The 13,151-nt window shown below is 36.6% G+C and overlaps 1 long non-coding RNA gene across 10 annotated transcripts in view; it reads left to right on the top strand.

Moving 5' to 3' along the window:
- Positions 1–13,151, top strand: part of LOC129059995 (uncharacterized) — a 148,552-nt gene that overhangs the window by 47,125 nt on the left and 88,276 nt on the right. For 5 of the 10 annotated variants that reach the window (XR_010140269.1, XR_010140264.1, XR_010140272.1 and 2 more), the window contains exon 3: positions 4,036–7,747. The exons of 2 other annotated variants lie outside the window; for them this stretch is intronic. This is a non-coding gene — a long non-coding RNA (uncharacterized LOC129059995). The remainder of the gene's footprint in view (positions 1–4,035; positions 7,748–13,151) is intronic. 3 more of the 10 variants (XR_010140268.1, XR_010140267.1, XR_010140265.1) reach the window with 2 other exon arrangements.

The following is a 13,151-nucleotide window of genomic DNA, read 5'->3' as shown; positions in this document are numbered from 1 at the left end:
TGCTTGCAACTAAGAGCTCAGAATCAGTTCTAAAATTCACCTGAAGTTCAAAACTCAACTCAATATTGTCTGAGTGAAATGTAGATAATAAGCTGCTCCAGAGGATGCAACATTAACTAATAAGTGTAGCTTAACTGATAGAGAGTGAGTAGAGATGGGGACTTCCAGAGCAGATACCATTTAGAAATATAATTAACAAGGCTGGCAACTTCAATAATAACACAACAGCCATTAAACTCTAACTTGGGTGATAATGGCTGTGCTAGTGTGTGTACATTAGCTCATTGTTTCTGAAGCTATCTCAGCCCATTTGCTAAAATTAAAATTTCCCAGGCTTTAATCCAGACCCATTCTATCAGAATTTGAAAGAAGCTGTTGAGGTATCTGTACTTCTTCTAAGCATTCCAGGTAATTCCAATATTCAGGAAAATGTTAGAAATAGTGTATTATTTGTTTAAACATCACACAATCTGCAAATATCATGACTTGCATTTTACAGTTGAGGACACAGCTTCTGTGAAATTACTAATTCAGAAACACAAATAACTGAGTGGCAAATGCACACTATGCAGTCAAGTTTGTCTGAATCTGATTTTTCTCCTTATTATGTCATAATAAAACTAATCAAAGACTTTTGATAAATTCTTAAAAAAAAACAACAAGACTTCGGTTCAACCTCAGCTCTACAATTACTACCTGTATAATATAAAGCTATTTAACTTTCAGAGCTTCAGTCTCCCCATTTGGAAATAAAGGATTATAATTCTCTGGTGTATTACCTGAAATAAAATTTGTAAAATACAGTGTATGTTTCTTCCTTCTCTCTTCCACTCTTTACTCAAGTTTACATTCCGTAATTTCAAGGAAGAGTATGTTAGTCATTTACTAAACTCGTCTTTCTCCCTCTTGTGTGCACAGACAGACTACATTTCTCAGCCTCTACTTGCTATGGGCAGGCTCCTGAGTTCTGGCATATTCCTGGCCTGACCCTAAGCACTCACTGACTCTTTCTTTTCTCTTCCCATCCAGTGATTGAATGCAGAGGAGAGTGGAGTCAAAGCTGGAAAGAGCCAGGTCCCTGAATATGATCACACTGAGTAATGGTTAGACTACACATGAATAAGACAGTCACTATTGTGTTACACTATTGAAATATTTATACATATATATTACCCAGTTAACCTGATTAATACAGAGAGAAAATGCAAGTTCATATATGTTATGTAATTTTAAAATTTTGTTTGGTTAATTTTGATTAAGATTACGATTTGATCAAACATTCAATAATTAAAATTATTCGAGGTCTCCTGCTAGCATGGCCAAAGGCACTACCCTGTAAATTCAGCTCTGTTCAAGATGTGGACCCATCTTAGCATGAGACACAGAAAGTTTATGGGTCACTTCTTATGAATTCAGAAACAGTCTCATTGTTATTCTTGCAATAACTTAATACTACGCTTCCTGGATCTTGGAACTACTCTTCACAACTCAGACTTCTGAATTGGATCTTTATTAGCTTCTGTAGGGCCTTTTCATCATAACCTCCCCCACTACTTCTACCTATTACCTATTCTTGGTTTGTTAAAGATATTGGGGCCAGCCTGCTGGTTACCAAGGATCTAGATGGAGCCTTATTATTCATCTGTCCTTGAGTCCTCTTATTTCTTCTAGTTTGAAAACATCTCTTTCCCCAGTATCATATGTGGGCTCTGGTTTCAGCCACTTGCTGAACATTCAAATGCCTGTGGTCCCAACAGAGACACTAAGTACCCCTTTCCATAAGCATGAGCCGATGGAGTAAGTTGCTAGTCTGACAAACTGGCAAATTGGGGCACCCATCTTCTGGTCCCAAACTTCCTGTTTACCTAGGAATCTGGTTCCCCAACTCCTATGTCTGGGACTCTGCTGCATTCCGAACTCTAGATTTTTTAGAAACAAAAGGTATACTCCTGAGCTCCAGTCTTGGACACTGGATTGCCTCAATTTATTTATTATTTGTTTCCCTGATCAAAATTCCTCGCTTTTACCACCTGATCACATTTTGAAATCTAGTTATAATTTCCTAGGTCCCAGCTGGCGAATATGCTGGTAAAGATTCTGACCTTGCCTTCTGGAAGCTAATACTCTAATTGGGAAGAAAAGTTACAAATGCATATAAACCCACTAAGCAGAGTGATATGAAGGTAATCATAGAGAGTCTGACATGATAGAATAAGCCTTCTGGATTGGTCTGATAAGCACTGGGACACCATTGTAAGTAAGTTCTGGAGAAGCCAAGGACCATGTGAAACAATGTCATTTGCATATCTTGAATAAAACTGACAATGAATAATGTAGTTTATAAAATATACCTTTTTAGTAGATTACATGCACTGTTTATTATAATGATTCCAGATAATCTAAATGTTCTGACTAGCATATTTCTCAACTGGCTGACACCACTCCTTTCTAGCTCCTTACAAATGCTTTGCAGAGGCCTTGGTAGTGGTTGAAGTGGTGATGGGGGGCGGGGGGCGGGGGTGTGCAGGACAGGGAGTGTGACTTCTTTCCAAACATCAAGTCCCTAGGACATACAGATTTTTTTCCCTGATTTTCACTTTATCTGTGTTTCTAAAGTCACTCTATCTGCTTAAGTAGCACAACATTGAGAATAGGTTTAAAATTCAAGCAAATAAGACCCTGTTAAAGCATTGCAAGGTATAGACTCTGACACATTAGAAGTCCCAGTCTGATGAAAGGGAGTCTCTTTCAATATCCTCTTCATTAATCTTCTTTCAGTCTTCCCTCTTTCAGTGGGCTCTTCCCTACCTCTGACTCTTAGGAATGGTGCATGCTATGCGACCCACCTCTTATCACAGCCAGATCCTGGGAACCAGGAGTCAAAAGAAGCCCCAGTACTTTAGCTCAAACTGTTTTTAGCTTCTGCCACTCAAACCATTCTTACTGACATCCTCTACAATCTGCACCTAAATAATCTCAAGGCACTCCTCTCTATCCTGATGGGAGCTTCTACTTCTAACTCTCTAAAAGGCCTTTAACTCACTTAAAATTTGCTCCATCTTTCTCACTCTGTCTTTTACCAAGATCACTTACCAGCAGGGATCAAATTCTAGGACCATTCTCAGCCACATGAAATTCAAATTATCATTGGGCTTTTGTTTCTTCTGAGATAAGCCCTAGCATAACTACCACTTTGTTCAGCAATTTAATTAGAGATCAAGACCTATATCCAGATGTAAATGATTTTAGGAAGAATTTTTTTGGTCATAGTCTAGTACTATTTATTAAGTGTTGAAATCCATACATAGCACCCCCCCATACCCTCAAACATTAAAGTTAAGTATCACTGCAGTTATGTAAGATTTGCAAGTAATAGATGTCATCTTTCTGCTTAATACTATGCAAATCTGAATCAGATAAGTTTGGAATTTCCCTAGAATACAGGAGATATAACAAGAATTGAGGAGAACTCTTTAACCTCAACTTTAGTGGTAAGAAAAAGTACTTAAATGTTCAGATGTGTAAAACCGCCTCAAAATAACCTTTTATGTTCCTGCTATCTGCAGAAATATTTCCTAAAGCTTAGTAGAGCTAGGTAGAAATGGGCTCTGGATTAATTTTGACCTTCTGTGGCAATGCATTTCCAAGACCAAGAATTTATGTGTGCAGAATATTAAATGTCAAATGCAAATATGAAAATGGAGCTACACAGTTGCTGATAGTCCCTAATTGATATTGAGCAGACTATTCCCTTTAAATGTTAATGAAACTGTTGTAATTACTAAATGACCAAAACAGCTCAGAAGCCAGGGTTCACAGCTGTAAACCATTACTTGTAAATTACTGGCACAGGCCCGCATTAGCAGATGGCTCAGCCCATGGAAGAAAACTTCCTCAAGATGCTTTTCTTCCAGGCCTGGGCTCAGGAGCAAATTAGATGAGCATATTAGAAGGGCCAGAGTGCCTGTTTGGACATGTCACTGGAGATAAGCACCTCCTTTGATCTTTTTTTTTTTTTCGTTACATTCTTTACAGAAAGTGCTGAATATCACAGAACACAAAGAAAAGAGAGAGAGAAATTGACAGAGCCTATAAATGTTGCACGAAGGTTCAGATACATACAGTTCTGCTGGCTTTTTAAGGAGCAGTGTTTCCTATATCCTAAGGCAGATGGACATGTTGGGTTGGAGGTAAATACTGAAAGTGGAGAGGTATGTGTGTGCACGTGTGTGTGCGTGCGTGCATGCATGCATGCGTATATGTGCATGTGTGAGAGAGAGAGTGAGAGTGAGAGAGAGAGAGAAAGGGAAAAGAAAGAGAGAGATGGTGATAACAAGCCAGTGGCAGAAAAGCAATTAGAAGAAAAATAGGGCATTTGAATGGGCTTAGTAGCCTCAAGACAGAGAACCTCTATAAAGCTGTGTAAGCAAAACTATGCAGTAGAAGCAAGAGATGTCTTTATTAGAGAAGGCCTGTGGCTCTTCACAGCTTTGTTCTGTAAATTCCATACCAGCTTTGCAAACTCTCTAAGGTTATTAACTTTAGTGAAGATTTTTTTAAAGAGTTGGGTGCAGCCTAACCTTTCATTAATATAAACGAAAGATTAATTAAGACATCTGCCAAGAACAGGAAGAAAGAGAAGTTTATCTTGTGATGTACACTACAACCTGTCCTAAAAATGAAACAATGGAGTTTTCCTTGCCAGGAGCCACTGTGTAGAGAAGATGTTTAAAGGATAAGGTGTTTACAATCAAACCAGAGAGTACAGGGAATACCCACCTTCTGAACAGTTTGAATCCCAAAGTGATGCAGAAAGCATTCGTTAGTATTTCAAAATGTATCTTCATAGAAAAAAATATGATATCTGTTTCTACATTTAGAGAAAATATCAAATAAACCTAAATAATCTCACTTTATGGTAGCAGAAGGGACAAAGTGTAGAGATATAGGTTGTGGGCTAGGATATGGGTCAGACTCACTGTGAAATAATCAGATATAAAAAATTGAAACATAATTTAAGAATTTTGTCAAGATAATGCATAATGCTTGACTTTCCAGGAAATTTATGTTTTGTGTCTAAAAATCTGTAAGACCAGAATAATCAGTGTTAAAATTGACCCATAAAATCAGGAATGAATTATTAAAGTGCTAATAGAATGTCTTGAGTCTGGATCCTAGGCTTAGGAGGAACTGCAATGCAAGAAAAAGCATGATAAAGAGACTTAAATTCTTCTCTCCAGGCCCAGAACCTGTTTGTACAATATTTTGAGTTACTTGATATTGGCCTCTAGTATGCTACCACTTTCCTGTCTTTCTTCATGAACCTCATTCACAGGGACCATGGAAACAATTCCCACTTGGGAAATTATTTGGGAAATTATTCCCAATTGGGAAATAATTGGGAAATTATTCCCAATGCCTTGTCTGCCAGTGCCTCTGACCTTCCATCCAGCCTTGCTCAACGTCATCATCTCTTTCTTTTTTCCTTCCCGACTTCCTTCCTTTTCTCAGGGGAGATGATCTTCAGATAGGTTTTAGAAGAATGCAAGCAAGTGTGTAAGCAATTTAATCTAATTCATAATGAGAGCTGGTCAGTCAATTCTTAACTCTTCCAGACATGGAAAGTATTTTTTGAAGTGGGTTATTATGCAGGTGTGGTGGTGTAGCCTGCAGAGAATTGCATTCATAAACCTGGCCCTGACACTTCCTACACATTGATCCTAAGCACGTTACTCAACTTATCTTCATGCCTCAGCTTCATCATCTATAAATTGAGGTAATATTAGTATCTTCCCACAGGATTAATTTGAAGAGTCTGAAATACTAAATATACTCTCTGACGGACATTAAGAGCTTAATAAATGTAATCCAAATGATTTCTGAATTGGCCAATTTTAGATAGCTTCACGTAGTGAAAGTAAGGGTCTCAGTCATGAAAAAGAATATTTTCCATCAGGAAAACTAATAAAAAGTAACTCATTTCCTGGTTTTGATAATTCAGTTATGCAAAAAGTTACCATTGTGGAAGCTGGGTTATGGGTAGATGAAACATTTCTGTATTATTTTTGCAATTTCTTGCATGTCTATGGCAAAATAAAAACTAAAAAATAATAAATCAACATAGTCCTCTTTTGTCTCAAAGCCAAATTCATCAAGTTATTTTTGATATTGATAGTTATTTTTCTCTTTTGCTTTTGAACCATGAATTTTTGAAAGCCCTCAGATTTTTTGTGGCAATTCCCATGTCCATAGCTATAATACAAAGAGTGGTTCCAAAGAAGGTGTGTGTGTGTGCGCGCGCGCGTGTGTGTGTTTAAAGGGATAACCATCTGTATTTATTTTAGTGTGTCATTTCTACAGATACTTGGGAAAAGGGAGGTTACCATGGTATGCTCTCAGAATCTGAATGACTGTAACTTATGATGTTTTGACAGTTAGCATACTGCAAGCATGAAAGTGTGCTTGGATATTATGAGATCATGGACTTTTCTGAGACTTTAATGAAAGCTACGGACTCTTCCCAAGGAAGTGTGTTAAAACAAATTCAAGCAAATAATGAGCACAATTCATTTTTATTTGCTAGGAACTATAATAGACATGGGAATGACACAATATGAGACATATGATAATAAATAAGGTAAATCTTGTCTCGTCCAAGTGAGAGATGGTACAGTAAAGAGATATTATAATCCAACATGACTGGTGCTATTTCCTGGGAGAACAGTGTGCTCTCACATAAGAGAAGCATCTAACCCATGCTTGAAAGAATCAAGAAAGGCTTTCTAGAGAAAATGGCTCTAAGTTAAGACTTGAAGCAAAAGTATACGCATTAACCAGTTGATGAAGGAGGAGTTTAATTTGAAAATAAGTAATAGATCATCTGAAGATGTGGTTGCAGGAGAAAGCTTAGAAAAGCTAGAATATGGCATATGATGAAGACAGGAATAATAGATGAAATTGGAAAGGAGAACAGGGGCCTCATTCAGGACCTTGTAAGCCCCATTAAAGTATTATCTATTGAAGAGCACCAGAGAGTCTTTGCAGGATTTTAAGTAGAGTTAGATTTGCATCTAGAAAGCTCACTTTAAGTGCTGTGGAATATGGACTAGAGAAGCAAAACTGAATGAGAGAAAGCAGCAATATGCCAATTGTGGCAACCCAGGAAAAAGATGACTGTGTCTTGTATTCTTGGCAAGGAACATAAAGAGAAGTGATTGAATTTGTAAGACTTTTGTAAGAGGTAGAATAGATATGATTTTTATTTGAATGTAAGAAGGATGAGAGAGGAAAATTGGAAGTTACTCTAAGATGTCTATGCTAAGCCACTGGATAGCTAATGGTGCCACTCATTCAGATACATACCAGAGAAGAAAGAAAAGTTTAAAAAGAAATAAATTTAAAAGTCTTGGGTTTGTTGAACGTTAATTTCTATAGGCTATCCAAATATCCAGTAGGACATTAAGATATGCAGCTCTGCTATTTACAATAGCAATGACGTGGAATCAACCCAATGCCTATCAATAATAGGTTGGATAAATAAAATGTGGTACATATACAACATGGAATACTATGTAGCCATAAAAAGTAATGAGACCATGTCCTTTGCAGGGACATGGATGGAGCTGGAAGCCATTATCCTCAGCAAATTAACACAGGAACAGAAAACCAAACACTGCATGTTTGTGGGAGCTGAACAATGAGAACACGTGGACCCAGGGGGAACAACACACACTGGAGCCTGTTGGCGGTAGTAGGGGTATGAGGGAAGGAAGAGCATCAGAAAAAAATAGCTAATGTATACTGGGTTTAATACCTAGGTGATGGGTTGATAGGTGCAGCAAACCACCATGGCACACATTTGCCTATGTAACAAGCGTGTTGCACATGTATCCCGGAATGTAAAATAAAATAAAATAAATAGTACCCCAAATGAAGTGCAGGACTCAGGATTCAATTCTGGAACAGAGAAAGGACATTTGTTGGAAAAAAAAAGGGGGTGCAATCCAGGGTCTTTATATATAGATAATGGTATTGTATCAATGTTAATTTCTTAGTTTTGGCTAATGCACTATGGTTACGTAAGATATTAGCATTATGGGATGCTGGGTAAAGGCCAGATGGTGACTTTCTGCACTCTTTGTAATGTTTTTGTAAATCTAAAATGATTTCAAAATAAAAGGTGTATTTAAGAAATGGGGGGAAAAGATATGCAGCTCTGGGCCTTGTAGAGAGATACCAAAATTAGTAGCATTTGAAAATAATTGAAGCCTCATCAGTAAATAAGACAATACAGAAAGAGTGACAGAACCTTCATGAATTCATGAGAATAAATGCTAAATTGCTGTAACATAAAGACCCTGTAATACCTTGACTCAGAGGACAAAGAAGTTTCATTTTTTCTTCCTTAACAGTCCCAATGTGAAGAGACTCAGCTGGTAGGATAGCTCAACTCTACTTAGGCTTTTAGGGACAGTTATGTTTGGGTGATCTGCAATCTCATAGGTGTCATCGCTAGCCTGGTTAAAGCTAGAGTACTGCCTTCTTTGTATTCTTGTCATTTGTACCAATAAATTGTAACTGGAGAGAGAGAATAAAAAAGAGCATATCTACAGGTGCATATTAGTTCACAGGTTTGGTGGTAGAAGTTAAGGAAACTTCCCTCTGTGAAGGAACAAAATCAAAGTCATCTGTTTGCGATCAAGAGGGGCGTGGCAGGGTTATACAAATGTGCAAAGAAGTTTGGATTGTCTCCAAGCTTCTATGGATAATGAGAAATAAAGCTTTCTGGAAAAAGTGAATGGTCCAGACTGCTGTTCATTCTGGAGTGCCTAGCTAAGTTTATAAATCATATCTTTATACCTGTTGTACCAAACTATTCAATTGAAAAGTGGTAAAGATATAACATGGAAAAAAATCTTTACAAAGATGTATGTCTTTCTTGCTCTAATCTATTTATACATATACTTAAAGGCCCATTACTAAAAAATTAAAATAGATCAGAATTCTGTAGATAAGGCAAAGTAAATTCTGCCCCAAAGAAAATGTCAGCAAAAAGCTATATTCAGCTTTTAAAAACCACATGCATGTTATCCTTAACATCTCATTTCGATTTTGTATGGTTTATGTGGTTTCATGTACTAATAATCTCATTTACAAAGAAATGTAAGTGGAATCAATATTTTCACAAATGGTTTTGCCAGGTGTGTTATTCAGGCTTCTCTATAGAGAAAGAACCAATAGTATATATGTAGATAAAGATATATGATAGGAAATTAATTAGGGGAATTAGCCCACATGGAGGCTGAGAAGCTCCATGACAGGCCTTCTGAGATCTGGAAACCCTGGGATATCAGTAGTATGGCTCAGTCCAAGTCCCAGAGCCTCAGAACCAGGGAAACAGATGGTGTAATTCTCAGTCCCAGGCTGAAAGCCTGAGAACCTGGGGGCTGTTGGTACAAGTTCCATCATCCAAAGGAGCTTGGGATTCTGATATCTAAGGGCAGGAGAAGAAGGGTTTCCCACCTTCAGGACAGAGGGAGAGAGAGAGAGAAAGGGAATTCTCCTTTTCTGTGTCTTTTTGTTGTATCTGGGCTGATTGGATGGTGTCCACCCACACTGAGGGCAGATCTTCCCCAACTCAGTCCACAGACTCAATGCATTATCCTGTAGAGACACCCTCACAGACACACCCAGATATAATGATTTGACAGTTATCTAAGTATCCCTTAAACCCTCACCTTGACACCTAAAAGTAGCAATCACACCATGTACCTTGTCAAGTAACAGTTGAATTATCTGGAACTCCTTGACTTGAAATCCTGACATGGCAAGTCCTTTGTCCTGAAGTCATTGCGGTCAAAGTCTACCACAGTGTTGTTCCCTTCATCAGCAACAAGAGGATCCCAGAAAATAATCACAACTCCAGATTTCAATATTTATATTGTTCGAGCAGAAGTAATGCTGGGAAAGACTGTATTTTGTCCTGGGGTCTGTAGATTTTTTTCCCACAGATAATTTGGCAAAGCTCTATCATTGTCAACACAAAGAACATGTTTTTTTTTTTTTTGCACTTATAAATTTGTAATAGTTGCCTAATTTTAGTCTTTGTTTCAAAACCCATAATTTGGATGCAATAGTTCACGGTTTATTGTGGTGGCGGTTTGAGGTAGGGGTGGTATATTTGTTTTGTTTTTCACAGCATTTGTAATTCAAGGCTTTGTTTTAAATTAATTACCTCATTTATATTGTCAAAAATATTCTTCCCTTAGCCAAAGTATAAATGAACTCATCCTTGTCAGGTAGTTTTGAGTGAATTGAATTTTCCTCTATATCACTTCATCTTCCACTTACCTCCCTCCAAAACATAAAAAGAAAGAGCAAGAAAGAAGGGGGAAAAAAGATAAAACTGTTTTTTAAAATATAATCAAGCACTTGAAGCCTTGCTTTTGGAACGTGTAGTCAAGAAGTTCATATTCTGCTTTCATCTCTTGACAAAACATACTGAAAAGAGTGATTTAAATCCTTGGCTTTGATAAAGTTGCTTTTCCATTGTGGTGGACGAAGCTTTGTTCAGAATTGCTGGCACCATTTCCTATGAAATTGCAGCCGGTATAGAAGGCAGTGAGTCATTATGACATGTGGAGTGCCTTTCCTCAAGAAAGCAGCCAAACCAGATGTGTTGCCAAGCATCACAGGTGCTCCACCTGTTCATAGAACACCAAGATTTGTCTTCCAGTGGACGCTTTCCCTGGCAAAGAAACTTTTTGCCATTTCAAAGACACTGACATCTTTTCCAGTTTCCAAAATTAGCTCCCAAAGCACAAATTCTTCTTAGATGGCAACAGTGTGCACACAATAGGTGCAAACCAGGATTTGGCTTCACTAAGGGACATCTACATTTTTGTCCATTTGCATTCAGAATGCAAATGACACAGCTGCCAATTCTTTCAAGACTTGCTTTAAAATAGTGAAAAACATATCAGGACTTCTAGAATGGATGACATTTGTTAACAAAGGCAATTTTCTTTGTTAACTCAAAGGCACTTTTCTTTGTTAACTCAAAGGCACGAAACAGCTTAAGTGGCTCCACAAAAGTTTTTCGAATATGGTGGCTTGCTTGTTTTGGAATGAAATAAATGTCATATTCTAATATATGATTCCTCTAAGTTCTGTTAAATATGCAATCTTAAAAATTAAGAATGTTTCTCATAGAATTGATTTATATAATCAGCTGTGTTTTCATGACAGAAAGGTACATGGTACTCCTTCCATTTAATTAAATGTAACCTTGGCTTTTTTGCCCCATGATTTTCTGAAATTGTTATGAAAGTATAATTAAAGGATATATTGATTCCTTCACCACCTTTTTCTTTAGTATTTAAATTTTTAACTTGACCCCGACATGAATTCCACAATCTTAATGGCAGGATTTTAAGATATATCAAAAGAAAATATTCTATACTTACAATATGATGATGATTAGCTAATTTATTTAAAAATAATCACTGCACAAATAATATGAGCCAGGTACTTCCCTGGGCATAAGAGATAAAGAAATAAACAGAACAGACCCAAACCCCTTCCATCATAAAGCTTGTAATGTGTCACCACTGTATGCTTTCTAAACATGTATCATTTGCACATCATGCAACTTTATACTTGTTTTGAGCAAAATAAAATATGAATAACATAATAACAAAATTGGTGCTAAAATAATTTATTTTTTGTAATTTTCAAAATAAAGCAAGAAGGTTAAAGAAACTTACGGTTTCTTTGTTGATTTATTTCATTATTTTTGTAGCTTCCTAAATGCCTACCTGGACCTTGAGGACCTTACACATCTAGTTTACATAATTCAGGCACAGAAGAAAAATATTAATTGTCAAAAACAGTTATGATATATTCAAAGTAGAAAAGAAAAGCATGCTCTTTATTTAAAAGAATTGAAAGATTCAATTTTTTGAGCCTAGCCGATATACTTATTTATATTACTTTGTAAGACAGTTTTGCTTTAGGCTACTATATGTTTTTTCCAGTTTTTTGAGCACATGAGAAACTCCTGACAGCCAAAATTTTGTGTTAATTTCTATTATACCAGTTTAAGTATTTATCATCACAAAGTTATTTGTCTTTGGGAAGGTTTATAACCCCCTTAAGTTGCTTCAAGTGAATCATTTTTCTTCAGAACAAACCTGAGTTTTCTTCCCTGTATAACTTTGACAATAAGCTATTCTGTTTGCCACCCTCAAATTGTGGATTCCCTTTTGCTGTGCTGCAAAAATAAATAAATAAAAAGATAAATACAATTAAGCTTCTAGGACAATGGTCTCTAATTAGGAAACAGGAAGATATAAAACAAAGGGTTGTTAGAAAACATCTGTGGTTTTGTCTGTCCAGTACAACAATTCACCAAATGCACACCACATTTCCACCAATTTGTTCCAGCAATTTCTTTGTCCCAATATTAACTAGATGATTCCAAAGAAAGCTGCCATCTTCTTTGAGATTCAGAAACCCTCTTCATGGTGATTATTACCGGTAGAGTCAGCATTGACTCGGACAGAACCAATAAGAAACTTTCTCTGGGATTTGTGAACCTGAGAAAATATGGAACAACTTTTACTTCCTCTTTGGTTTTCAGATAATTAGGAAATTTAAGTGTGAAGGCTGCCAGTAACATTGTGTGCAGCTGTTATGGGAGAAGTCAGCAGAAAGACAGAAGCAGAGTAAAGAGGGGGATACTTCTCCCTGAGCCCTCGTTGCAACTCTGTCCTTTCCTTGGTTATGTTAGCCAATAAATTACCCTTATTTGCTAGAGGTAGTTCAACATACATGTATGTAACTGGCAGCAAAAGTAATCTTGATCATATAATGGTTCATTGATTTTTAGTTTGTAAAGTTGGTCAGTTACATTGTCACTAATAAATTAATTGTATCAATAAAATAAGTCTATTTTATCATTAATTTGGTACTAGTATCTGTAAGAGATGATAAATCTATTTTAGAAGATTAAACGTCATTATCTTTTAAAATGTCATTTACATTATTTATATTGGTAATAATAGTAATTAATGGCTTAATAGAGTATGGGGAATTAGGAAAAAAGAGATGTTTAAACAAATATCCTCAAACAACTTTGATGGGAAAGAGGA

Source organism: Pongo abelii, chromosome 5 (assembly GCF_028885655.2).
Source record: "Pongo abelii isolate AG06213 chromosome 5, NHGRI_mPonAbe1-v2.0_pri, whole genome shotgun sequence".
Taxonomy (NCBI): Eukaryota; Metazoa; Chordata; class Mammalia; order Primates; family Hominidae; genus Pongo; species Pongo abelii.
The sequence above is the reverse complement of the archived record's forward strand: the minus strand, read 5'-3'. Positions and strand labels throughout refer to the sequence as shown.